Consider the following 25491-nt stretch of genomic DNA (forward strand, 5'->3'; position numbering starts at 1 on the left):
ATATGAATCGTAATGAAAGATAGACAGAAAGGTCACAGAAACGCCCAACGTGTGGCTCGAATCCTCAATCCTGAGTTTAAGAGTCTCATGCTCTACTGACTGAGCTAGCCGGACTATTTACAAACTAATTCAAGAGCTAGACACCATTTACAACAATACCTTCCCTACCCGTTACAATATTCTGCTAAATCCTGATTTCATCTTGTAACGCTGAACAGAATGTGATTTTTAACCTTTTAAAGAAGAAATTTAAACTACACACAAACACATATTAATTACAATTTATTACAATGTTTTGTGCAGGATACATTAGCATATTTTACATACCACTAGTTTTTTTTCTTTAGATTTCATTTATAAAAAGTCTTACAACTTTTCACAGTAGTTTTATTCTAAACCTACAAACATAATGTCATAAACATCTTATGCATATCACCACAAGACAACAAGAGCTTGTGACATACAAAAAATACTTCCTGTCAAAAACATTAAAGCCAGTTTTAACTTATCAATTTTTAACATTTTTTGTCACTTTTAGGTGTACTTCACTTATCTTCATTTACAATAATATGTTCTATTTGTTCACAAACAGCAGACCCAGAGTGTTCACTGTAAATACATGGTCTCACATTCTCATTGCTGTCAACTGCTCTTTCAAATCCAGTAGGAAAATGAACAGCTTTGACAAAGGTCAATTATATTTTGACCGTACATCCTCGAACCAGCTTCTGCATTGTACAGTTTCCAAATCTGCCAACTGCATACAGGCGATGCTGGTCATCACTGACTCTGACAAAGTCTGATATCTTGAAAATACTGTCATCTTTCAAAATCATAACTGAGTTGTTTATTTTCTTTGTCTTTGTATATGTTTAGCTGTGAATGACTTCTCCATCGGCAACTATTCTGCTATAGTACCTGCCAGTTCAGGTCCCAGATAAATCTAACAATGTATGCAATGCATTTACATCCTTTTCGGACACTGGCCTAATCTATGGGATTACAAGTGCAGTCACCCTGTCATATCTAGCATAGTTCCTTACATTATGTGTACTGGAGGTCATTTCTGTGTAGAATGACTTATTTTCAGGTGAGACATCAGATGAGCAGGCTTTAGCTATGCGTGGTAAAGCACGAGATCATGCTCCCCGTTTGCAAATCCGCTGAAGCACTGCATTGCTGCTTTTTACTTGCTTGAGCAAGTAGCCATTGTAGTTCCCAAACATGAAAGCAGACTGGGCCCAGAGTGGACCCAAATTCTCTACACTTTTAGTCAAATGCAGAAGTGAATGCACATTGTAGGCCATCTGATCTTCACCATACAAAGACTGAAGCGATTTAACATACAGCTCAAGAGCCTCACGAGCATGTTTAAAAGCCAGTTTTTCCATTCATGAGCTTTCCAAAAATGCTGCTGAACAATAGAATGTGGAATTCGTGGAAAAATGCTTGGAGGCTTAATTGCTAAAAGATTTCCATCAACTCTTTCAGTATTCAAACCAACATACCATGGCTTACAGTAGCTTTTGGAATCAAACCATAAAGTAGACATTTGTCTGCAACACACAGTGCATGTAATCAGGGACCATGCCATTGATCAGGTAAAAATTTGGCAAGTCCACGATTGGAGATGGTCCTTTTATGCCCAAAATGCTCTGTTCGTTACTTTTGGCAATTTCACCTATTTGCACAGTTGTGTTGTGATCTCTAAGGTCTGGCACCTCTTCCAAACAAAGATACACTCTCACAGACCCATTACCATTACCTTTTCTTACCTGAATATCTGGATGAAGACAGTGCCCACACCCATACTCTCCATTAAACTGTTTGAAATTTTGCAGTAAAGGACGTGCAACAGCATCACAAATAGCACATAATGCATAGACCTTTGTGGTTTTGACTGAGTGATTTTCTGGGTCCTGCCACTGAAGTCTTGTTTGTCCAAGACTTTTGCATTCCTCTACAAAAGGTTTGAGGAAGCTAGTCATCAGTGGCTTAGATGAGCCAAACCACAATGCACAAAGTAGCACATTTTTATCTCTTTCCTCTGGGGGCAATTCATTAACAGAACATAGTAAGGGCCAAATGCTGAATTTAGATGACTCGAACACAGGCACTCCATCCCAATTGAATGAGAGAGAAAAGAAAGAATCATTAAATGATTTTAGATGTTTCTAAAATCTCCACCAGAGATATCTGTGATATTATCTGAATTTCATTTAATTATGTTTATCAAGGCTACATTTATTTGATCAAATATTTAGTAAAAACTGGAATAATGTGAAATAATAATATAGGCAAATTAAATAAATAAAGAATAATTTATTCAAACAATTCAAATCAAATAAAATCCACTTAATTGATGAGCAAATCAAACACAATAGAATTCTTGCAATATATGAGTAATATTAAGCTTTTATATTTTAACAATAATATTTTTTTGAACATTAGTGTATATCACATTACATTTCAAGCAATTAGAAACTATCTTTCTATATGTCAGTTGTACAATCAGTTTGATTTCTCTACAGTGTTTCGAGTTCAAGCTGTTTTTTACTACCATGCACCCTCTGCTACTTTTACAGGTAGAAATAAGATATAAGTTAGAATAGATTTAATTAGACAACTGGTTCATTGCAAATAAATGTGACACATTAGGCTTTGATTAAAATTATAGTTTTCTGGATCAAGGAGCAATATGCAAACAAATATTTTTTTTTACTACCAAAGGAATAAAGTATTGCATTATGTTATATACAGTATTATTGTACTATTATTACATCATGCATTTCAACAAAAACATACATTGTATATTACAACATCACACTATGTGTTATATACAGTTGAAGTCTGATTTATTAGCCCGCTTTTTAATTTTTTTCCACCAATTTCTGTTTAATGGAGAAGATTTGTTCAGCACATTTTTTTAAACATCAAAGTTTTAATAACTCATTCCTAAGAACTGTTTTATTTTATCTTTGCCCTGATGACAGTAAATAATATTTGACTAGATATTCTTCAAGACACTTTTATACCACTTAAAGTGACATTTGAAGGTTTAACTAGGTAAATTAGGTTAAATAGGCAGGTTAGGGTAATTAGGCAAGTTATTGTATAACGATGGTTTGTTTTGTAGACTATGCCAAAAAAAAAAAAAAAGCTTAAAGAGGCTCATAATATTGACCTTGAAAAATGTATTCGAAATAAAACAAATAAGACTTTCTCCCAGAAGAAAAAATATTATCATACCTGTGGTAGCAAAAAAAAAAATATTTTTTTTTTTAAATAAGTACTTTGTCAAGATAATACCTCAGACTCGTTGTTTAGAAAAAGTACAAATTTTAGCTTACACTTAAAATCAAAACAAAGTATTTACTATTAGTGTTTATTATGTATCATTATCTGAAGACAAGAGGTTAAAATGTAGCTTTAAAAACTGTGACCCTGACCATGACCTGACCATGTAATTTAATCCAATCACAGAAACTCAAACCGACCAATCAGCAAATGTCTGCTACCCCCCCGCTGTACAAGAGGTGTGAAAAGAAGCAGGTCTCTAGCAACACCTCAACTTTTTTATTGCTTTTTGTTCTTTTCTCTCCTATGTTTGAACTTTGAACTGAACTTTGAACTGAACACCTTGAACACTTGAAACACTGAAATTGTCATTTCTTTTGATTTTTAAAAAAATGTACCATTGACAATTGCGGTGAAATCTGTGATGCCACTGATGGAGTAGACGGGGGCTGGGGCTGGGCCTCAAGTTGTCTCGTCTCCATCACCTCCTGAGCAGGTACAGTAGGGGCAGGTTGTTGCACCGTTTGTGCTGGAGCAGCAGAAGCAGTACTCTGCTGAAAATAAATCACAAAAATACATATAATCATGAAAAAGGAAAGGCATTCTAGTAAATAAAAATATACACATATTGACTCAAAAATGTACCTTTTGAGTGTGAAAACCACATGTGCATTTCAGCACACCTCCAAGCAAAGTCCTCTGCCCACGAGATTGCAATGGGCATTTCTCAATCTGAAAAAATCATGAAAAATATATTAAATAATTTTATACAATACAAAAAACTTTTATAACTAAACAAGAATTTTAACTCAATGACTCCCTTAATAAAGCACACAATAGCTCTGTAAATTAATTTACCACTGTTTCTAGAATGTGTTTAATATTTGTCTAATATGTAATCGTACAGTTTGTATCTCCAAAAACGAAAAGAAGAATAAAAGGAACTGGACAAGAACATTTCAGGCCTTAAAACCACATGCTGTATACTGTACTCATAATCCCTTCCCCCACCTTTTCAGATCTCTCTCATAAACGGTCAAACTTTCTAAATTATTCGACGTAAATCTCAAAATACATGCAATTTAAAACACTTTAATATTTAAAAACAAGTATGACATGTTTTACACAGATACTGTACTGAATGTACTGAAGCCTAACAAGTTAACGTTACTCTGTCAAGCAAATTTCAACAAACGTTATATCATGTAAACGAAATACACACCCTTTGATAAATCTCATGCCACTTTTTTTGTCGAGGAGCTGGCCTGTTTCCCTCATTTGATGGCCAAACTCCTGTGCTGGCAAACTTTTTCAAACGTGAAATCCAGTCAGCGTCTGACATGGCTTTATGAGATTTTCCAGACATTTTTTCTCCTATAAATAAAACGGTTTTGAATTAAAGTATCCAAATTTGAAATACAACACACTAAAACATTAATTCGTGCAATTGTGTAGTTTTTCCTACCTTTTTTAAGAAATCACTATCGGAAAAAATCCTTTACTGTAAGCAAAACGATGCTGTGCTCTGTCGAATGATGCTGTTCGTTGAATATCACTGATGGTCAATGAACTTTTTTGACCTCTGACCCGCCTCCAGAGGACCGCGTCATTCCTTCGTGTACCTTCGGCTCAGTTCGGAAAATTGATTGACATCTGACTAACCTGTTTGACTGCACACCTAGCGGTGATTCTTGGAACGGTTCCTCCCCCCGGCTTCAACATTGTCTCTACTCTGATTGGTCAAATGTTGAAAATGTTGAGAATTCCGGTTCCGGGATTGGCTGCAAATGTTGAAGCGCTGCAACGTGATTGGCTACAATGTTGGAGCGAATCGCTCCGATTGGCTCTCATCTTCAACATTTGTGAAGTATTGTCGGACTATTCTTCGGCAGCTGGCGTTCTAATCCATTGTGCTCTGCACACGTGGGTTCGAATCCCAACCTCGTCGCTCATATCTTCTGGCATTCGAGAAATCATGGTGTTTCTGTAGAAGTTCGTTTATTGTCACTCTTTTAGCGTTTTGAAGGATGTTGTTGCAAAATGTTATGTCATCTTTATCGAAAATAGCTGCAAATACAAACATATATGCCATAGTCCAGCCCCCATCATGAAAGTAATTACATACATGCTGAGGTGGAAGAGTCCATCGAATCCCATCCTTGTCGTTCAAATCCTCTGGCGTTTGAAAGAGGCCGGTGCTTCCGTGGAAGGTGTTTTACTCGCACGCTCTTATCATTTTGAAGGATGTTGTTGCAAAATTTAACGTCATCTTTACCGAAAATAGCAGCAAATACATACAGAAATGCCATAGTCCAGCACCCAACAGGAAAGTGAGTACAAACATGACGAGGTGGAAGAGTCCATCGAATCCCATCCTTGTCGTTCAAATGCTCTGTTCATTTATTCTCACTCTTTTAACGTTTTGAAGGATGTTGTTGCAAAATTTAACGTCATCTTTACCGAAAATAGCAGCAAATACCTGCAGAAATGCCATAGTCCAGCACCCAACAGGAAAGTGAGTACATAAATGACCAGGTGGAAGAGTCCATCGAATCCCATTTTTGTCGTTCATTTGATCTGTCGTTCATACGGCAAAACTGAAAGTCATCTTACCGAAAATAGTTGCAGAAACATACATATACAAATATGTGCCACAGTCCAGCCCTCACTAGAGAAGGCAAATACATGACGAGGTGGCCGAGTGGTTAAGGCAATGCACTGCTAATCCATTGTGCTCTGCACGCGTGGGTTCGAATCCCATCCTCGTCGCTTTTATGTTCTGGCATTCGAGAGATCATGGTGTTTCTGTAGAAGTTCTTTTACTCTCACTCTTTTAGCGTTTTGAAGGATGTTGTTGCAAAATTTTATGTCATCTTTATCAAAAATAGCTGCAAATACAAACATATATGCCATAGTCCAGCCCCCATCATGAAAGTAAGTACATACATGACGAGGTGGCTGAGTCCATCGAATCCCATCCTTGTTGTTCAAATGCTCAGGCGTTTGAAAGAGGCCGGTGCTTCCATAGAAGGTGTGTTACTCGCACGCTCTTATCGTTTTGAAGGATGTTGTTGCAAAATTTAATGTCATCTTTACCGAAAATAGCAGCAAATACATACAGAAATGTCATAGTCCAGCCCCCATCATGAAAGTGAGTACATACATGACGAGGTGGAAGAGTCCATCGAATCCCATTTTTGTCGTTCATTTGATCTGTCGTTCATACGGCAAAACTGAAAGTCATCTTACCGAAAATAGTTGCAGAAACATACATATACAATTATGTGCCACAGTCCGGCCTTCACCAGAGAAGAAGGAAAACACGTGATGAGGTGGCCGAGTGGTTATATCGATGGACTGCTAGTCCATTGTGCTCTGCATGCGCAGGTTCAAACTCCATCCTCGTCGCTCATTTGTTCTGGCTTTCGAGAGATCATGGTGTTTCTGTAGAACTTCTTTTATTCTCACTCTTTTAGCGTTTTGAAGGATGTTGTTGCAAAATTTTAAGTCATCTTTATCGAAAATAGCTGCAAATACAAACATATATGCCATAGTCCAGCCCCCATCATGAAAGTGAGTACATACATGACGAGGTGGAAGAGTCCATCGAATCCCATCCTTGTCGTTCAAATGCTCTGGCGTTTGAAAGAGGCCGGTGCTTCCGTGGAAGGTGTTTTACTCGCACGCTCTTATCGTTTTGAAGGATGTTGTTGCAAAATTTAATGTCATCTTTACCTAAACTAGCAGCAAATACATACAGAAATGCCATGGTCCAGCCCCCAACTGGAAAGTGAGTACATACATGACAGGGTGGCCGAGTCCATCGAATCCATTTTTTGTCATTCATACTGCAAAACTGAAAGTCATCTTACCGAAAATAGTTGCAGAAAATACATATACAATTATGTGGCACAGTCCGGCCTCCACCAGAGAAGAAGGCAAGTACATGATGAGGTGGCCGAATGGTTAAGGCGATGGACTACTAATCCATTGTGCTTTGCACGCGTGGGTTAGAATCCCATGTTTGTTGCTCATATGTTCTGGCATTCAAGAGATCATGGTGTTTCTGTCGAAGTTCTTTTACTCTCCTTTAGCGTTTTGAAGGATGTTGTTGCAAAATTTAACGTCATGTTTATCGGAAATAGCTGCAAATACAAACATATATGCCATAGTCCAGCCCCCATCATAAAAGTGAGTACATACATGACGAGGTGGAAGAGTCCATCGAATCCCATCATTGTCTTTCAAATGCTCTGGCGTTTGAAAGAGGCCGGTGCTTCCGTGAAAGGTGTTTTACTCGCACGCTCTTATCGTTTTGAAGGATGTTGTTGCAAAATTTAACATCATCTTTACCGAAAATAACAGCAAATACAAACATATATGCCATAGTCCAGCCCCCAACAGGAAAGTGAGTAGATAAATGACCAGGTGGAAGAGTCCATCGAATCCCATTTTTGTCGTTCATTTGATCTGTCGTTTATATGGCAAAACTGAAAGTCATCTTACCGAAAATAGTTGCAGAAACATACATATACAAATATGTGCCACAGTCCGGCCTCCACCAGAGAAAAAGGCAAATATGTGACAAGGTGGCTGAGTGGTTAAGGCGATGGACTGCTAATCCATTGTACTCTGCACGTGTGGGTTTGAATCCCATCCTCATCGTTCATATGTTCTGGCATTCGAGAGATCATGGTGTTTCTGTAGAAGTTCTTTTACTCTCACTGTTTTAGCGTTTTGAAGGATGTTGTTGCAAAATTTTATGTCATCTTTATCGAAAATAGCTGCTAATACAAACATATATGCCATAGTCCAGCCCCCATCATGAAAGTAAGTACATACATGACGAGGTGGCTGAGTCCATCGAATCCCATCCTTGTCGTTCAAATGCTCTGGCGTTTGAAAGAGGCCGGTGCTTCCGTGGAAGGTGTTATACTCGCACGCTCTCTTCGTTTTGAAGGATTTTGTTGCAAAATTTAACAACATCTTTACTGAAAATAGCAGCAAATACATACAGAAATGTCATAGTCTAGCCCCCATCATGAAAGTGAGTACATACATAACGAGGTGGCCGAGTTCATCGAATCCCATTCTTGTCGTTCTTATGCTCTGTCGTTCAGATGGCAAAACTGAAAGTCATCTTACCGAAAATAGTTGCAAAAACATATGTAACCCTAGTGAAATAGTTAAATAATTATTTATAATATTATTTAGAGTAGTATAATCATATTATTATTATATCTACAAGTCTTTATAAATATAATAAATGAAATAAAATTCATGTATACAAATGTAGATTGAGGTAAAGTAACAACCAATCGTAGGAGCGGGTTGTTAGCTCCGCCCCTTCCAGCTTGCCGGTGTTCCGGAGAATTCAGTTCCCCCTTCACAGCGCATGCGCAAATGCAGTATCATGACGTCATGATTTTGTGTACTGAATCAGCTCATAGTGGCTTTCAAACAATTAAGGCCTTGGAAAAATAAACGCTACTGCATTTTATAATTACCTGTGTCTTTCATTATTTTAGCTAACTCATGATGATGTTTGTGGTGTTTAAAATGAGTTATTTATGTAAAATTTTTCACTTATATGGAGAGCATGATTTTATACTGAAAACACGGGAAACATATTTTTTTTAGACTGAGGAAAATGGTCTCCCTATATATATATATATATTAATTTCTTAAGATTTATAGCACAGTAACGCAATGCTGGTAATGTTATTTTATAATTATGTCATGTCATGACATCATTTATATGATTTTGATCACTATTTTAAACAAATGGAACAGTTTTTTCCAGAGGCTGAGGAAAATGGTTTACCTCTATATATGACTTTTTACGATTTAAAGTACAATACAGCAATGGTGGTGATTTTGCTTATGTTGTAATTATGTTTAGCTATTTCATTAACAGAACACTTATAGTGAAAACACAAATTATGTAAATAAAAACAATTTGTATTTTAAGGATAAAAATATTTACAATTGTTGTTTAAATTAATTGAATTTAATTAAAAAAACTTTGTCAGTTAATTAAAAGTTGGAAGTCCTTTAAAAGCACTAAATTGCTTAAATGATGGATTATTACAAATAAACAAAAGCATGCACCTGATTTTGTCCAGAAAGCACCTGGAAGTCTTTAACCCATCAGATTTTTGTCTATAAAATGTATCTAAGTTGTAACACTTTGGCTCTGTGTTCTTCAACACATTCTTTCAATGTTCTGCATGCTATTTGACATTCATTCTCCTGGCAGCTAAAAGTAAGGCCACATGTAAGTATCAGCTTTTTGATAATTTAATTGTGCCAATGTAAGCAGTGTAAAAAAAATTAAATTATGTTTTTATTCCCAGAATGGATCCAACTCCGTTTGATGTTTTGTTAAATTATAAATGTCAAGGTATGTATCCTCCTGGCATTTCAAAAGTTGAGAAATATGTCATTCGACGGCGTGCACACCAATATGTTGTCCAGGGCAAGACTCTGTACAGTTTATTGTTTGTTCTTTATTCCTGTGCTTAAACATATTGGGCCAAAATGTATAGGGTATTATACATATGGTTTTATTTGAGCTATTTGTTTGTTTGTAATAAATGGAATGCTGTTTTATATCCGTCATAAGGGCTCTGCTATACAGCTCTTAGTAAAAGTTTTGAAGGGTGCTGCAGAAGCAGACAGCATTTTCAGAGAATTTCATGCCAGTGAAGCCAGGGGTCACAGTGGAAAAGAGAAAACCATACAAGCAATTTCCAGCAGGTACTACTGGCCTGGAATGAGTGTTGATATCGAAAAGTGGGTATGTTGCTGATAATTTTCATAATGAAATTGTAATTTAACCGTGGTAGTTTTTACCAAAAGCAATGTAATAATTACTTCATTTATGCTCTCTGTAGATCAAACAGTTTTCTGCCTGCCAGGTCAATAGACCCATCAAGCTCCAGGAGGAGTACGCTCCAATAGTTGTATTGAATTATTATATTATATTGTGTTATATATTATATGATATTCTATCCCTCTGTATACCTTTATTCTGTGTAGGCGAATGAACCATGGGAATTGGTTGGAATGGATTTGGTTGGGAAGCTGTCCATGACATCTTAAGGGCACCAATACATGTGTGTGCTTAGACTATTTTACAAAATGGGTAGAAGCATATCCCCTCACCTCAAAATCCGCAGAGGAGGTCTCCTGGTGCATTGTGAAAACATTTTATAGATTTGGTGCACCAGTGAGAATCCTTACAGATCAAGGAAGGGAGTTTGTTAATCAGGTCTGTATGGTAACTTGCTCAACATTTGAGCATTTTAGTAATGTTATGTCTGTACCAATGATTTTTTTTTTCTTTCAGATCAACAAAGAAATCTGTAAACTGTTTGGGATTGAGAGAAGTCTTTGTTCCCCATACCGTCCACAAACAAATGGGTTGGTGGAGAAAATTAATGACACAATACAGAGGTAAGATTGTGTCATGTTGAGCATGGCTGTGGCTTGGTTATTTCAAGTGGGTATTATCATTTAAGTGTTTTCTTAACCCCCCCACCCCCCAAAGTGCTCTTGGAAAACCGTGTCAGGAAAAACTGCAGACATGGGACCAGTATCTTGACGCCGTTCTCTTCAATATCAGGACCAAAAAACAGCTAACCACGCTGTTCTCCCCATTCCGATTGATCTTTGGAAGGGAGGCTCGTTATTTTTCACAGGTTCCTGTGTCTTTTGATGTAAGTTTTATTCACAAAAATTGCTTCCATTTTGTATTATATGTGTATTACTTATTGGTTTTATTTATCAGGTCAATGATACTGTGGAAGATGTCCTGCAGACTGAAATAGTTATGCCTGCCATACAGCTGCAGGACCAAGTATTTGAGGCCGTAAAAAAAACATGCAAGCCTCAAGACAAAAGGTCAAGGGCAAGAAAAGAACATCTGGGGCTGTTGTGCATACTTTTGCTATTGGGGAAAGAGTGCTCCGAAAAAATGTGGGAAGTCAGCAGAGGAAAGGGGGAAAACTTGATGCTGGTTTTTTGGGGCCATTCACAATTTTGCAATTGGAGGGGAAAAGTGCCCATTTAATAAATGACAAGGGCGTGGAATTTCCTAAAATTAATTTAGATCATTTAGTTCCCTTTTATAAGAGAGGAACCTAGAATTCCACAAAAGATAAAGAGGCTTAGCCTAACACGGTCACCAGCCCTATGCACAAGCCCTCTAGACCTGAGCGCAACTCCTCCCGCCCCATGCTCAGAACTTTAGTCAGCTGCACCTTCTACAGCCCCATGCACAAGCCCTCTAGACCTGAGCGCAACTCCTCCCGCCCCATGCTCAGCACTTTATTCAGCTGCACCTTCTCCAGCCCCATGCACAAGCCCTCTGGACCTGAGCGCAACTCCTCCCGCCCCATGCTCAGCACTTTATTCAGCTGCACCTTCTCCAGCCCCATGCACAAGCCGTCTGGACCTGAGCGCAACTCCTCCCGCCCCATGCGCAGCACTTTATTCAGCTGCACCTTCTACAGCCCTATGCACAAGCTATCTGGACCTGAGCGCAACTCCTCCCGCCCCATGCGCAGCACTTTATTCAGCTGCACCTTCTTCAGCCCCATGCACAAGCCTTGTAAATTTGAGTGTCGCACCTCTGGTCACCTTGCCATCTTTTCCAGTCTCTGGGAAATCACTACCAGGCCATAGTGACTCTTTTGTCCACAACCAAAATGTTTGCATTTTGGTGGCTAAAATTGGGCCATACAACATTTTTTTTTTTCTATGGACTTGGCACGGCTGAACCCTGGCTAAGAACTAGAAGTTACCAAATTTGATGTTGTAATCGAATAATGCCAATCTTGCCTCAGGATTAATTGTAATTCTGAAGTAACCAAGATCCTCGTAAAATCCTGGAGGGTTTTATTTAATGATTTTTTAAAAATGTGTAGGTTATCAATGCATACATCTCTTTATGCGTACGGCGACATAACCAATGTCAAAAAGGGAAGGCATTTATGATCGATTGCTTTGAAATTACCAAAATCTGGCATGGGTCATACAAAGGCTTAAAGAAGGTATGTTCTTGAAATTCTAAATTGAATCTATGTGCTAAATATTTTATACAAGATTTGTATGTAGCAATGTGATTTTGTTTTTTAATAATTGATTTGCTCTATTTTGTAGCTTGATCCAGCCAAATATGAGCTGATTCTGGGGGTGATAAATGAACATAATCACTGGACTCTTGCTGTGAGTATTAATTGTACATCTAAACGTGTGTGTGTGTGTGTGCTTATTTATTTATTTTTTGTTTAATAGGTAATTTTTCCTTCCCTAAAAAAAAAAAAAACCTTTTTTTGGATCCATTGGGAGAGTCCCCCGAAAAAATAAAGAGGTGTCTGGAAGCAACAAGGTAAGAAATGTTTATTTATTTTTTATAGTAACAGACACCATAATGATATTTGTTTTTAAGAACTTTTATGAGGAGTAAAGGCTGCAAAGTGTCAAGGTGGACCTGTGACAAAGTTCCTCATCCACTGCAAAAAGGCAGCACATCTTGTGTTTTTTTGTATGCAAGGTATGGAAAATAAGGTTGCTAAATTGACTTGTATTTGTTTTTAATGTTTTTTTTTTTTTTTTAAGTTTGCAGAAAAAATCTTACAGGATGACGTGATCACCTTTTCTAATTCAAAGAAGGGCATAGACAAAATAAGAAGAGAAATTGCGGACACTCTTGTGCAGGAATCAGGTAAGTTAAGATTAGTTACTGCAAAAACATTGGTTTGTAAGTTAATTGAAGTTCAGATGCTCTTATTCTGTATTAACATGACTTTTAATATAAATCTGATCCTTGTGAATTGCTGATTTATGTTGGTGTATGTATTTACTAGAAGATTTAACAGAGCTGTGTCAGTTTTGTGGACTCAGTGATCCAAGTGATAATGACCAAACCTCAGCTTGGGTATTATTTTAAACACCACACTTGTGTTGTGTTAAGGCCTTGCTAAAGTGGCTGAAATTCTTACAACTTTTAATGTTTTTTTTCTTTTTGTGTGTATGAATCTTTCAGATTGCCTGTGACGGATGTAACCGGAGGTACCACCAATCATGAGTTGGCAACCCGCCAGTATGCAAAGAATATTTCTGCCCAGCTTGCACTAGTTAAATCCATAAGATGAAAACAGTTTTTTTCTTTTTCCCGAAGTCCATCTAAATAAATGTTTGTTTTTCTTAAGTTGTCTTTTCCTGTGCTTTCATTGTTATGACTGCATGCTTTACAGATGACAACGATCTGATGTCGTAACATCCTAAATGGTGTCTCTGTATTTTGCTGTATAATTCTAAAAGTCTTAGATAGACACCTTGACCAAAGTTTTCCTCTGAATGTTGCACTGTACACTGCATAAGTGTTGCTGTGTGTACGTGTATAAATCATAACATTTGCATTAAATAAGAATTAGCAATATGATTAAAATATAGTATGGATTTTTTTTAAATTTAGGAATGTTTTTGGCAAAGTCACGTTTACAAATATTAATTCTTAATGTTTAATTTAACATAACCGGTTTCACGCACCACACTGCTGATTCGGTCCGCTGGAGCGACTTCATTGCGTCATCATTCATGATACTGAATTTGCGCATGCGCTCTGGAGGGGGAACTGAATTCTCCGGAACACCGGCAGAGAGAGACAGAGCAGAGACGAGACCGGTTGGCAGAACAATAGAGAGGAGCAAACTTGAACAAAAAGATTAAAATACAGTAAGTTATGATTCCTAAACAGTTTAAAAGTGATTGCAGTTGTACTAAATCGGTCCGTGTATCATCCGTTCATTTGATTATTCCTTTTATTACGGAAAACGAAACATCAGAAAAACGATGAATATTTTGTTTTTCTGTTTATTCTGTAGGCATAAAAAACGGAAACTCATCAGTTATTCTGCTTATTAACTTAAAACGAAATATTAAAACAAACACAAAACCAAAAAAGTCAAAAAATGGTCCGTGTACATTTTGTTCATTTGTTTTCCATTTTCAAACGGAATAAAGGAAATGGAGAAAACGGCCGTTTTTCCGTTTTTCTTTTGCTCACGAGAAAACGAAAAAACAAGATTTTGGCTGGATTTTCGTTTTTTGGTTTAGGGTAGGAAAACGGATTAACGACTTTAAAATTCATTTTACACATGTAGGCGGTGCTGAAACGCCCACTTTCCTCTAATTGGTCAACCAAATCTGCGCTCGTGACGTCGTCCTCAAAATAAAAGCCTTACACGCAGGCTTTTATTTATTATTATTTAATTATATATATAAACAAAGTTTACATATTCTATCATTTGAACCACACACAGTTAGCAGGCTTACATTCATTGCGTATGTATAAATTAAATAAAAACGTAAATCAGCAGTATTCTTAGACATTTGTCATTAAAATAAGATCATAGTTCACTGCCAAGCTTCTTGCTCCCTGGTGCTGCGCCTGTTTTAAATAGCCAACTCTTGACAACCTCTTTCGCTTACGGCCATACCACCCTGAGCACGCTAGAGGGAGCTAGAGTGCAACGAGGAAGTGTAAGGCTGCAGACAGGAGAGAGAGGCTCTCCATTTTTTTGTGTTATTTTGAGTTTATTTAGTGTCTTTTTTGTGATAGTGGACTTTTTTTTATTTTTTTGTCTTTTAACCACCTGACAGCAGCACGTGTGCTGGCTGGAAGGTGGTTAGCACAGTTTTTTTGAGAGAAAATGATGGACTCACAAAGCAACAGCACAGATTTGTTTGATGATGCACATGGGGAAAACATCACAGGAAGGAGTGGAGAAAGACAAAAAGAAAACAGCACTGGATTACAAGGGGAAAGACAATTGGAAAACAACACTGGACAGGAAGGAGAAAGAAACATGGTAAACAAAGAACGACAAGAAAACCAACAACAGGAGATGCAACAACAAAGAAGTGGAAAAAAGTACATGAAGGAAGCAACAGTGATTCTAAATATGGACAAAGTTAAAGAGGTGAGAGTTTTGGAAATAATTAATGCAGTAACTGAAAAGTGTGGACTTGGGAAAATTCTTGCGATAAGGCCGAGACAGGACAAAGATTATGAACTAACTTTAGAAAATGAAGAAACATGCGATAAACTGATGGATGGACTAATAATAAAAGGAGAAACCTGTGAAGTGAAAATGCTACAAAATAGAGATTACGTGGTTTCCTTCATGCATTTGCCCGCTTACCTGGATGATCAATTAATATTAGATAAATTAGAAGGCTGGGGAGTATTTCCCATAACAAAAATTAAAAGAAGGGTATATCCGGGCACAGAAATAGAAGATGGAACTCGATATCTCAAAGTGAGATTCCCCAGAGAAGTGATATCTCTCCCTTACAGCACAAGACTGGAAACGGCAGAAGGTCAGCAATATTTTAGGGTGATGCACAGCCACCAGGTTAAGACTTGTAGGCTGTGCATGAGCCCTGACCATATGGTCAAAGATTGCCCAGACTTTAAATGCCATAAATGTGAGGAAAGGGGACATTTTGCCAGAGACTGCGATGCTATTAAGTGCCCGGACTGCCAGAACTATTTAAGTAAGTGTGAATGTTGGATGGAGGAAGAGGAGGAGGAGGATGAGATCCAGGTGAGTGGGCAAATGCATGAAGGAAACAGTGAAAAGGAAAGTAATGAAGAGGAACAAACAACGACACAAACAATACAAACTACAACAGAGGAAATAACATTGAAGGAGGAGAATGCAAAAAAAGAAAAGGAAAAAGAAACAGAAACAGACAGTCAACAAATAGAGCATGAAGAGGAGGTAGCATGGACACCAATGGACATAACTTCTAGCTTCAAAAACGTTTTGGATGTAATTGAAAAAGAGGATCTTAAAGAACAAAGCAAGGGAACGGACAGAGAGACTGGAAAACATGAGGAGGAAGTAGAAAAAGACAAACTTGAGAAAAGACAAACAAGACGATCGGCAAAAGTTTTATCAAAATTAGAAACTGCAAGAAAAAAGGGTTTGAAAAAAGGACAACTGAAAAGCCACAACAGATATGATTCTTTGAGAGGTTTGGGAGAAGAAGAGGACTAAGATGACGGTTTTTATTTCCTTTTTCCTTCTTTTAATGGTTTTAAATTGCGTGTCTTTTAATGCAAGAGGTTTAATGGACTTAAGAAAATTTAATAATGTAAAGGAAAAATGTAAAAGAGAAGAAATAATTATTTTACAAGAAACAAATTGGAAAAATGAGGTGATGGACATATATAAAAAAGAATGGGATGGGGACTTTTATTATAGTAATGGAGATACGAAAGCTGGGAGAGGAGTAGCAATTTTAATAAAGAAGAATGCACTGCAAATGAGTAAAGTAATATATAAAGACAAACAAGGAAAATGTATGATCTTAGAAATAAAATATGAAGGGAAAGATATTATTTTAGTTAATGTGCATGCACCAAATGAAGAGAGTGAAAAGAAAAGTTTTTTTAACATATTAAGAAGGTTTTTAAAAAACTATAAACAAATAATAGTATGTGGGGATTTTAACACTGTTTTTAGCAGACAGGACATAACAGAAGGTATGGTTTTTAAATCAGACACGGGAAGGAAAGAACTAAAATCACTAATAGAGGAAAAAGGAATGATAGACATTTGGAGAGAAAGAAATGGGAAGAAAAAGGAGTTTTCTAGAAGACAAATAGTAGGGAATTTTGTAAACCAATCAAGAATAGACTATGTGTTATGCACAAGAAATATAGAAATTTATATAGAAAAAATAAGGTACGATGAAACTGTTTTAAGTGACCATAAATTTGTATTTTTTAATTTTAATACAGATGAAATACAAAGAGGCCCAGGGGTATGGACATTAAATAGTGATATTTTAAATAACGAAGACTATGTTAAAAAAATAACAGAAATAATTGAAAAGGAAAAAGTAAACCAGATTTATAATGAAGACAAAAGACTATGGTGGGAAAATGTCAAATTTCTGATTAAAAAATCAACATTAACATTCTGTAGGATAATACAAAAGAATAAAAGACACAAAGAAAAAACAATCAAAGAAAACTTAGAAAAAGAACTAGGAAAAAATGAAAAAGACATTCAAAAAATAAAAGAAATGGAGGGAAAACTGAAAGAAATAGAAGAAAAGAAATATGAAGGAGCTAGACTAAGAAGCAAAGCAAAATATGTAGCAGAAGGAGAAAAATGCACAAAGTTCTTCTTTGATTTAGAAAGACAAAAAGGAAAAGCAGAAACAATAAAGATAATACAAGGAGCAAAAGGAGAAAGCATAGAAGGAAATGAAGAAATTTTAAAAGAAATCAAAAAATACTATGAGGAGTTATTTAAAACACAGGGAGTTGATGAAGTACAAATGGCAAAATTATTAAAACAGATAAAAACAAAAGTAGATGAAGAGGATAAAAAAGAATGCGACCAAGAAATAGGGGAAGAAGAAATAAGAAAAGCAATAGAAAGCTTGAACAAAAAGAAAAGTCCAGGAATAGATGGTTTAAATAGTGAATTTTATGTATGTTTTAAAGAAATTTTAATTCCAATTTTAATTGACGTTTTTAAGGAAATACTGCAAAAAGAAGAACTAAATGAAAGAATGGGAATGGGATTAATGAAATTAATACACAAAAAAGGAGAAAAGACATTGTTAAAAAATTACAGACCAATCACAATGTTAAACACAGATTTGAAGATTTTAACAAAAATTTTAGCAAATAGATTAAAAGAAGTGATGCCAAAAATAATTAAAACAACACAGGCCTATGCGATAAAAGGAAGAGACATAGCAGACATAACAATGAGCATAAAAGACATCATAGAATATATGAAGGAGAAAAAAGAGGAAGGATATATAATAAGTCTGGATTTTGAAAAAGCTTTTGATAGAGTTGAACACCAGTTTTTATTCAAAGTACTCAAAAAGTTTGGTTTTGGAGAAGTTTTTAGAAAATGGATAAAGATTTTGTATAAGGGTATTTTAACAAAAGTTAAATGTAATGGCTTTTTAACAGAATGTTTTAAAATAACAAGATCGATAAGGCAAGGATGTCCTCTGTCAGCACTTTTATATTCACTTGTGGCAGAACCCCTGGGCTTAGCTATCAACGAAGAAGAAAAAATAAAAGGAATTGAGATTGAAGAAAATAAAGTAAATAAAAAAATGTTTCAATATGCAGATGACACTACATTAATAGTAAAAGGAAAAGAGAGTGTGAAAGAAGCCATGAAAATAGTACAACAATTTTGTAAAGGATCGGGGAGTAAAGTAAATGAAGACAAAACGGTTTATATGAAGTTTGGAAAGGAAACAGATTTAGCAGAATGCACCAATTTCAAAGAAGTAGAAGAAATCAAGATTTTAGGGGTTTTATTGGGGAAAGATGCCAGAAAAGCGAGAGATAAGATGTGGGAAGGTTTTTTAACAGATATAGAAAGGAGGTTAAATTACTGGAAACTAAGAACACTAACATTAAAAGGAAAAGTTTTGATTTTAAATGTTTTAATGGAGTCTAAATTGTGGCATGTTTTATATGTTTTAGAAATGCCAATGTGGATAGAAAAGAGGTTGAAAAAATGTTTTACTGATTTTTTATGGGGAGGTAAGCCACCAAGGATTGCTTTTAATACAGTCGTAGGGGAAATAGACAAGGGTGGTCTGGGTTTAATAGATGTAGAACAAAGAAAAAATAGTTTAAGAGTGAAAAGAATAAAGAAGTATCTAGAAAAAGAAAACAAAGCAGAGTGGAAAAAAACAATGAAATATTTTTTAAACAAATGTGGTAATTTTAACATGGGAGATGGGATTTTATGGATGAAAACAAAAGCTTGGATGACAGAAAACTTACCTGAATTTTATAGAGAAATTTTAAGTGCGTGGGGGAATTTTTTAAAACAAGTGGAATATAGTCCACATGGAAGGGAAAACATTTTAAACCAACCTCTTTTCTTGAACAATAATATTTTAAGTCAAGGGAAGGTTTTATACTATAAGAAATGGATAGAAGTTGGGATTTTAAAAGTGCGGGACATTTTATATGAATTTAAAGAAGGCTTTTTAACTGAACAATATGTTATAGACACAATGGAGGAGGCGAAAGAGGAATACAACAGAAAGGAAATTGAGAAAAATCTTGACATAATTAAACAGGCGATTCCAAAAGAATGGATAAAAAGCATAGAAAATTTTGAAAAAGAAAAAGAAACAAAAGAAGTGTATGTGAAAACAGGTGAAAAAATATGCAATTTTAATGAATGTACTGTGAAAAATATTTATTGTTTTTTTAGAGAGAATGTTTTTAAAGAACCAACAGCAAACAAATACTGGATAGAGAAATACAAAAATGTAAAAGCAAATGAAATATGGGGAAACATGAAAGGAAGGTATGTAGAAACAAAAGTCGAATGTCTAGAATTTTTAATAAGGCACAAAGCAATCTTTTCTGATGTCATTTTAAACAAGATAGGGATGGAACAAAGTGGAATGTGTAAAGTATGTCAAAAAGAAGAAGAGGGTTTTTTACACATGTTTTTATATTGTCAAGAATTGGAAGGTTTTTTAAAAGATTGTAAAGTTTTAATTAAAGGACTACTTGGAGACTGGGATGAAAATGAAACAGAATGGAACAGAGTAGTGATGTTGGGATGGAATAAGAACAATGAAAATAAGAAAATAGTAAACCTATGTATAATGCTGATGAAAAATGCAATGTGGGAAAGGAGAATTGTGGCAAAAAAAGAGAAAATGGTGATGGATGTATGGGGAATTTTTAAGAGGAAAATGGAGAGATATGTGGAAAAACTGTATATATATCATAAAAATGAGAACATTTTGAGTGAGCTGCACAAAATTCTGACGGACAAAGCATGTCAAGTTTTTAAAGAAATGAACTGGAAACTACCACATTTTTAATGTTTTTGAATATGAAATGATTTTTTAATGTCTGTTTTATTATGATTTACTGTAAAAGATTGTAATTGAAATTGGTTCAATAAAAAAAAAAAAAAAAAAAAAAAAAAAGAAATGCCCGATCTCATCTGAACTCGGAAGTAAAGCAGGGTCGGGCCTGGTAAGTACTTGGATGGGAGACCGCCTGGGAATACCAGGTGCTGTAAGCTTTTCGAAAAAAAAAAAAAAAAAAAAAAAAAAAAAAAAAAAAAAGAAATGCCCGATCTCATCTGAATTCGGAAGTAAAGCAGGGTCGGGCCTGGTTAGTACTTGGATGGGAGACTGCCTGGGAATACCAGGTGCTGTATGCTTTTGGAAGTCCTTCATTTGGCAGCTGATAGACTTCCCCGTGTCACAGCTTCGCTGGCATTTTTTTTTTTCACCTTCAAGGGCATTGTTTCTGTCGGTGCTGTGTCGAAGCCAGCTGAGCTGCGCTCGGTCCCTGGTGCTGCGCCTGTTTTAAATAGCCAACTCTTGACAGCCTCTCTCGCTTACGGCCATACCACCTTGGAAATGTCCAATCTCATCTGAACTCGGAAGTAAAGCAGGGTTGGGCCTGGTTAGTACTTGGATGGGAGACCGCCTGGGAATACCAGGTGCTATAAGCTTTTCGAAGTCCTTCTTTTGTGTTACAACCTCTTTAATGTTAGTCTAGGGTAAAGGTAATAACATTTAAAAGGTGTGGTACTGTTACAAGATGATGGGTAAAAGTAAAAGACAAAAACAACAAAACTGCCAACAAAAGTGATTTAATGTACAAAAAAGTGAAATCAGAATAATGCCCAAATATGTATACAATAAGAAAAAATATTTACAATATTAAAGTAACAAATTAAACAAAGTATCAAACAAAATTAGGTCAACTTAAGAGTAAGGGGACGCTAGTGAAGCCAAATCAAAGAAATAAATATAACAAAACAATTCTAACTCATAAGCAAACCCCTTACCTCGCTAGAAACATAAAAAGAATTCTATTCTGAACTAAAACAAAACAAATACAAGTGGCATTCACTTCCTTACCTGGGGCCTGTTTCAGTAAGGAGTTTCAAACAACTCGGAGTTTAAACTTGAACTCTGAGTTGATTTACAGAGAGATTAAAAACTTTTTGGTTTCAGAATAGCTGATCTGAGTTAGATCAATCAACATTGAGTAGACCAACTCAGAGGCTGTTTCTCAATTCCAAGAACGCAGAGAATGGACTTGCGTTCTTGTAGAGTGCGGTCTTGCCAGGTGTCCTCGGAAGAACGAACTCAGGAGACCGCGAGGGCAGAGAACGCGTCCTTTGAGAAATGGGATGCTGCGTTCTTCCTGATGGTCACGTGACCTTCACGCGTTTTAAATGGAAATTATTTAAACATAACTGCCTTCATACAAAGATTTATTGTTTCCCCCTTCTTCAAAATATATACTTTGCATAAAAACATTATAAATATACTCTGCACAATATAAATAAAACAAATTTTAATACGAATTTCATCAACCAAACACCCTTAATGTGTTTATTCCTTTAATAAGATGTTGATGTTAATGTTTACTTACACCGTTTCATTTAGGGAAACTCCTGAGGTAAATAAGTGATATCTCTGAACTTTAATAATAAATCTAAATAAAATGCTGCGCTTCCCACCTCCAGTCGCAATGACTTCTGGGACTTCCAGAGCGAGCTCGCTGCTGAAGTCTGCATTGGTGCGTCCTCGATATCAAGAACACATCCGGGAAGTTTCACGCGTCCTCCGTACTTGCGGTCTTGAGTATTGGAACTGAACTTAGGCAGCTGATGATGACGTTTCACGAGAACACGAGGACGCAAGACCGCTGAAGAACGCATATTGAGAAACAGCCATTGTTAAGCGCGCACACTGTGACTATAAAAAGACATTATCAATGGAGCGCAGATATTACGAGTGACCATGGCAACATCTTAAAAAAGAGATCACCATTTCTTTCTCCAGCTGAACTTGATCTGCTCATGCAAAGTTATAGCAAATATGAGCGTATATATTTAAAAAGAAGCAACCATCGGTGAAACAGAGACAGTTAGCCTGGGAAAACAGCTGCTCAAGTTAATGCATAATTTTTAATTTAAAGTATTTAAATATTTAAGTATAATAAAATGAGTAATGTAATGTGTGACGTTTATAAAATGTTTCTAAACTTTTATACACGTTTATCAGTTTTAATAGATTTAACAGTGTACTTGTGTCTGCCTTTTTATTGATCAAGTGATAGAGGTTGATAACATTTAGAAGGTATGCAGTACTAAAAATACTTTTTAGAAAGAATAGTAATCCCATTAATCTAGTAACAGTACATGTCAAAGGTTAAGCTAATTATTTATGAAAAAAGAACAAGCCATTCTCGTACGTGACTTTGTACTGTGTGTGACAAAAATTTAGGCAATATCTAAGTTTCCATCCAAATATATTACATAAATTTGTGCACAACTGGAATAACACCTAAAAGATGCGAATAAAGCAGTGTTATCATCCAACAAGTCAAAGAGAACACAATCGTCACTTCCTGATTAACTTGCGCCAAAAATCAACAGTAAAAACAGAATTTACTGTGGTAGAAGAAGCTGCGGCAATAATTGTTTATTTAATAAATGTACTTGCACCTCAGAAGACAATGCTGACACACAATGAACACGTGGGGGCGTTTGAAGCCATCTTGACATGCTCCAGACGCTCTGAGGTAATTAATAATATACAATAATACTGAAACAGTAAATGCATTTTAGAATGACTAAAACAACATTTAAGATGTTCTGCAGTGTGCTCAGTCTGCTGGTTTGTCCATTCACACACATTTTCATCATCATCTCTAACAAACCTTTTTTTAATGTACATGCTGTAATTTGTTAAGTGTTTCCTTCGTAGTTCATGCGCATCTTTTCTAATCAAATAAAAGTTTAACCTACTCAGTTATGCACATGTTTTATTATGCGTATTTTCAAAAGTTATGTAAATCATGACGTTTCAGCTCTTCGGCAGCTGCTGCAGAGATCAACCTATCTCTGTCTATTCTATCTAGTTACACATGTCTCTCTATATACAAATACACTTGTTAAACTTTTCATCTGCACCAAGACTCACGACAACTTCATCCTATGCTGTTTCTTTAACCTGCAAATGTTTATTTTACACATTTTATAGATCAAATAGTACTGTATGCTTTTTAAGCAAACTTATATGAGAAGCATCTACAGTCAGAAGACAATCGCCTGTGATGTCATGTCATTTGTTTTTTTGATTGTCAGGTTGCTGTAGACCTAGTTATAATCATATTTATACAATATAGTTATAAAGATATTTATACATGATCAAACTAGTGTTACTTTCTCCGCTTCAGTGATGTCCAGCGGCAGAATAACAGCTCGTTAATTCATGCTCGTGCAGATGATGAGACAGACAAAAGTAACCAATGCATGCCATTCTTTTACTTATTTTCGTGTTGTCAGATTCACAGTGCAAACAGCTCCCGGTAGGAATAACTCGAGTGAACATAAAACAAAGCTCATGCCTCGCTCTGACGCGCTGCTGCTGCGTGCGGTATGAAAGCTTTAATCTGTTAACATGGACGCCGAAAACACACGCGCTGCTCACCCTCTGCTCACGCGCCGCTGACGCTTGCGGTGTGAAACAGGCGTTATGTAGAGATTATATAATGACAAATTAACAACCTTTTTTCCCGATTTTTTCTAAACAGGTTGCTGAAGGTGTGAGGCTGGCCGGATTAACTTGACAGTCAATATAGGGGTGTAAAACGGCCTGGAGCTAGGCCCAGGCCGAAAGGGGGATAAAACACCAAAAGGGGATATCTGACTAATTGGAGTGTGTAAGCATATATTGGTGTGGGAGCTGAACACGCTGCAACACCAATGCATGAGGCCAACTGTATATTAGATACAGGGCAACACAAAAAGGGGAACCGAAAACCACATTAAATTCTAAAATAGAAAGAGAAAATAAGACTGATTTACTAGCAGATGACAATCTGACAGAAAGTGTGTGATTAAGTGTGTATGGATGTTTCCCAGAGATGGGTTACAGCTAGAAGGGCATACGCTGTGTAAAACATATGATGAATAAGTTGGCGATTCATTCCACTATGGTGGCCCCAGATTAATAAAGGAACTAAGCCTTAAAGAAAATGAATGAATGAATGAATTAATTGGACAAATTAGATTGGAGAAAATTTAGGAAAAATTAAATAAATAATTACATTTTAAAATTATTTTATTTTACACACGTTAGTTTTTTTAAAAGTTTTTTTTTATTATTTTTATTCTTTTATTTTAGACAGAATTTTTTTTATCTTTTATGAGAAGACATTCTTTATGTTTTTTTATTATATTTTAGTTTAAGAAATTTTTATGCTTTTTATCTTTTATTTTAAAACATTTGTATGGTTTTTTCGTAATCTTTTATTTCAAGACATTTTAAGATTATTTTATTTTAAACACATCATTATGAGTTTAAGATTCTTTTATTTGAAGAGGATTTTAAGATTCTTTTATTTGAACACATTTTTGAAGAGCCATTGTTGTTTTTAAATCTTTCATTTAAAGACACTTTAAGATTTTTATTTTAAGCCATTGTGGTTTTTGAACCTTTTATTTGAAGAGATTCTTAAGATTTTTATTTTATTTTAATCACATTATTGTGTTTTTGATTTTCCCATTTTAAGACATTGAGGAAAAAAAAAAAAGGAATCTAGTTTAAATATGTTTGAATTTTGGTTTTAATCATTTGATGACGAGTTTGAGTTGTTAGTTTAATAACATTGTTTAAGTTCGATTAAGTACGATTAAGTTCTGAATCTTTCATTTCAATAATTGTTGAGTTGAATCCTACTTTGAAGTTGTTGATTTTTCATCCTAAATCTCAATTGTAATTTTTGTGCTGTAATAAATTTAAAATGTTGAAATTCAGTTTGAACTATTCAGGGGGGTTATAATTTTGTATTAGTGAATTTCTAATTCCAATCACATGTGTTTTCACAGGTGTTAATCTTTGATCGTAATTATACAGTGGGATTTTTTATTAGAGCATATCTTTATGGGTGTGGATTTCATTTTAATCAGATTTTTATTTTTTATGTTGGAGTTTTTAAATTTTGTTTACATTTTTATTATTGTCATTCTTATTCTAATTTTGTTGGGGAAGAAGAAGAAAAAAAATACCTTTATTAATAAAGTGTATAAGAATGGAAAATTTTAATGATTGGTTAATTGGAAGTTA

At 35.6% G+C, this 25491-nt stretch overlaps 1 protein-coding gene, 1 long non-coding RNA gene, 3 other non-coding genes and 1 pseudogene across 5 annotated transcripts in view; 4 read left to right on the plus strand and 2 right to left on the minus strand.

The window, feature by feature from the left end:
• The window catches only part of LOC148680278 (uncharacterized), a 141874-nt gene that overhangs the window by 104270 nt on the left and 12113 nt on the right, over positions 1-25491 (plus strand). The window lies entirely within an intron of this gene.
• LOC147836787 (uncharacterized) overlaps positions 1-25491 on the minus strand; it is a 150092-nt gene that overhangs the window by 38021 nt on the left and 86580 nt on the right. The gene's annotated exons all lie outside the window — the stretch shown is intronic.
• LOC147844830 (uncharacterized) lies at positions 1140-11738 on the minus strand (annotated as a pseudogene).
• Positions 5985-6066, plus strand: trnas-gcu (transfer RNA serine (anticodon GCU)). The gene has a single exon. It is a non-coding gene; the product is annotated as a tRNA-Ser (tRNA).
• On the plus strand, positions 7246-7327 carry trnas-acu (transfer RNA serine (anticodon ACU)). The gene has a single exon. It is a non-coding gene; the product is annotated as a tRNA-Ser (tRNA).
• On the plus strand, positions 20737-20855 carry LOC137494122 (5S ribosomal RNA). The gene has a single exon (XR_015489671.1). It is a non-coding gene; the product is annotated as a 5S ribosomal RNA (ribosomal RNA).

The sequence above is a fragment of the Danio rerio genome, chromosome 4 (assembly GCF_052040795.2).
Source record: "Danio rerio strain M-AB ecotype USA chromosome 4, GRCz13ab, whole genome shotgun sequence".
NCBI lineage: Eukaryota > Metazoa > Chordata > Actinopteri > Cypriniformes > Danionidae > Danio > Danio rerio.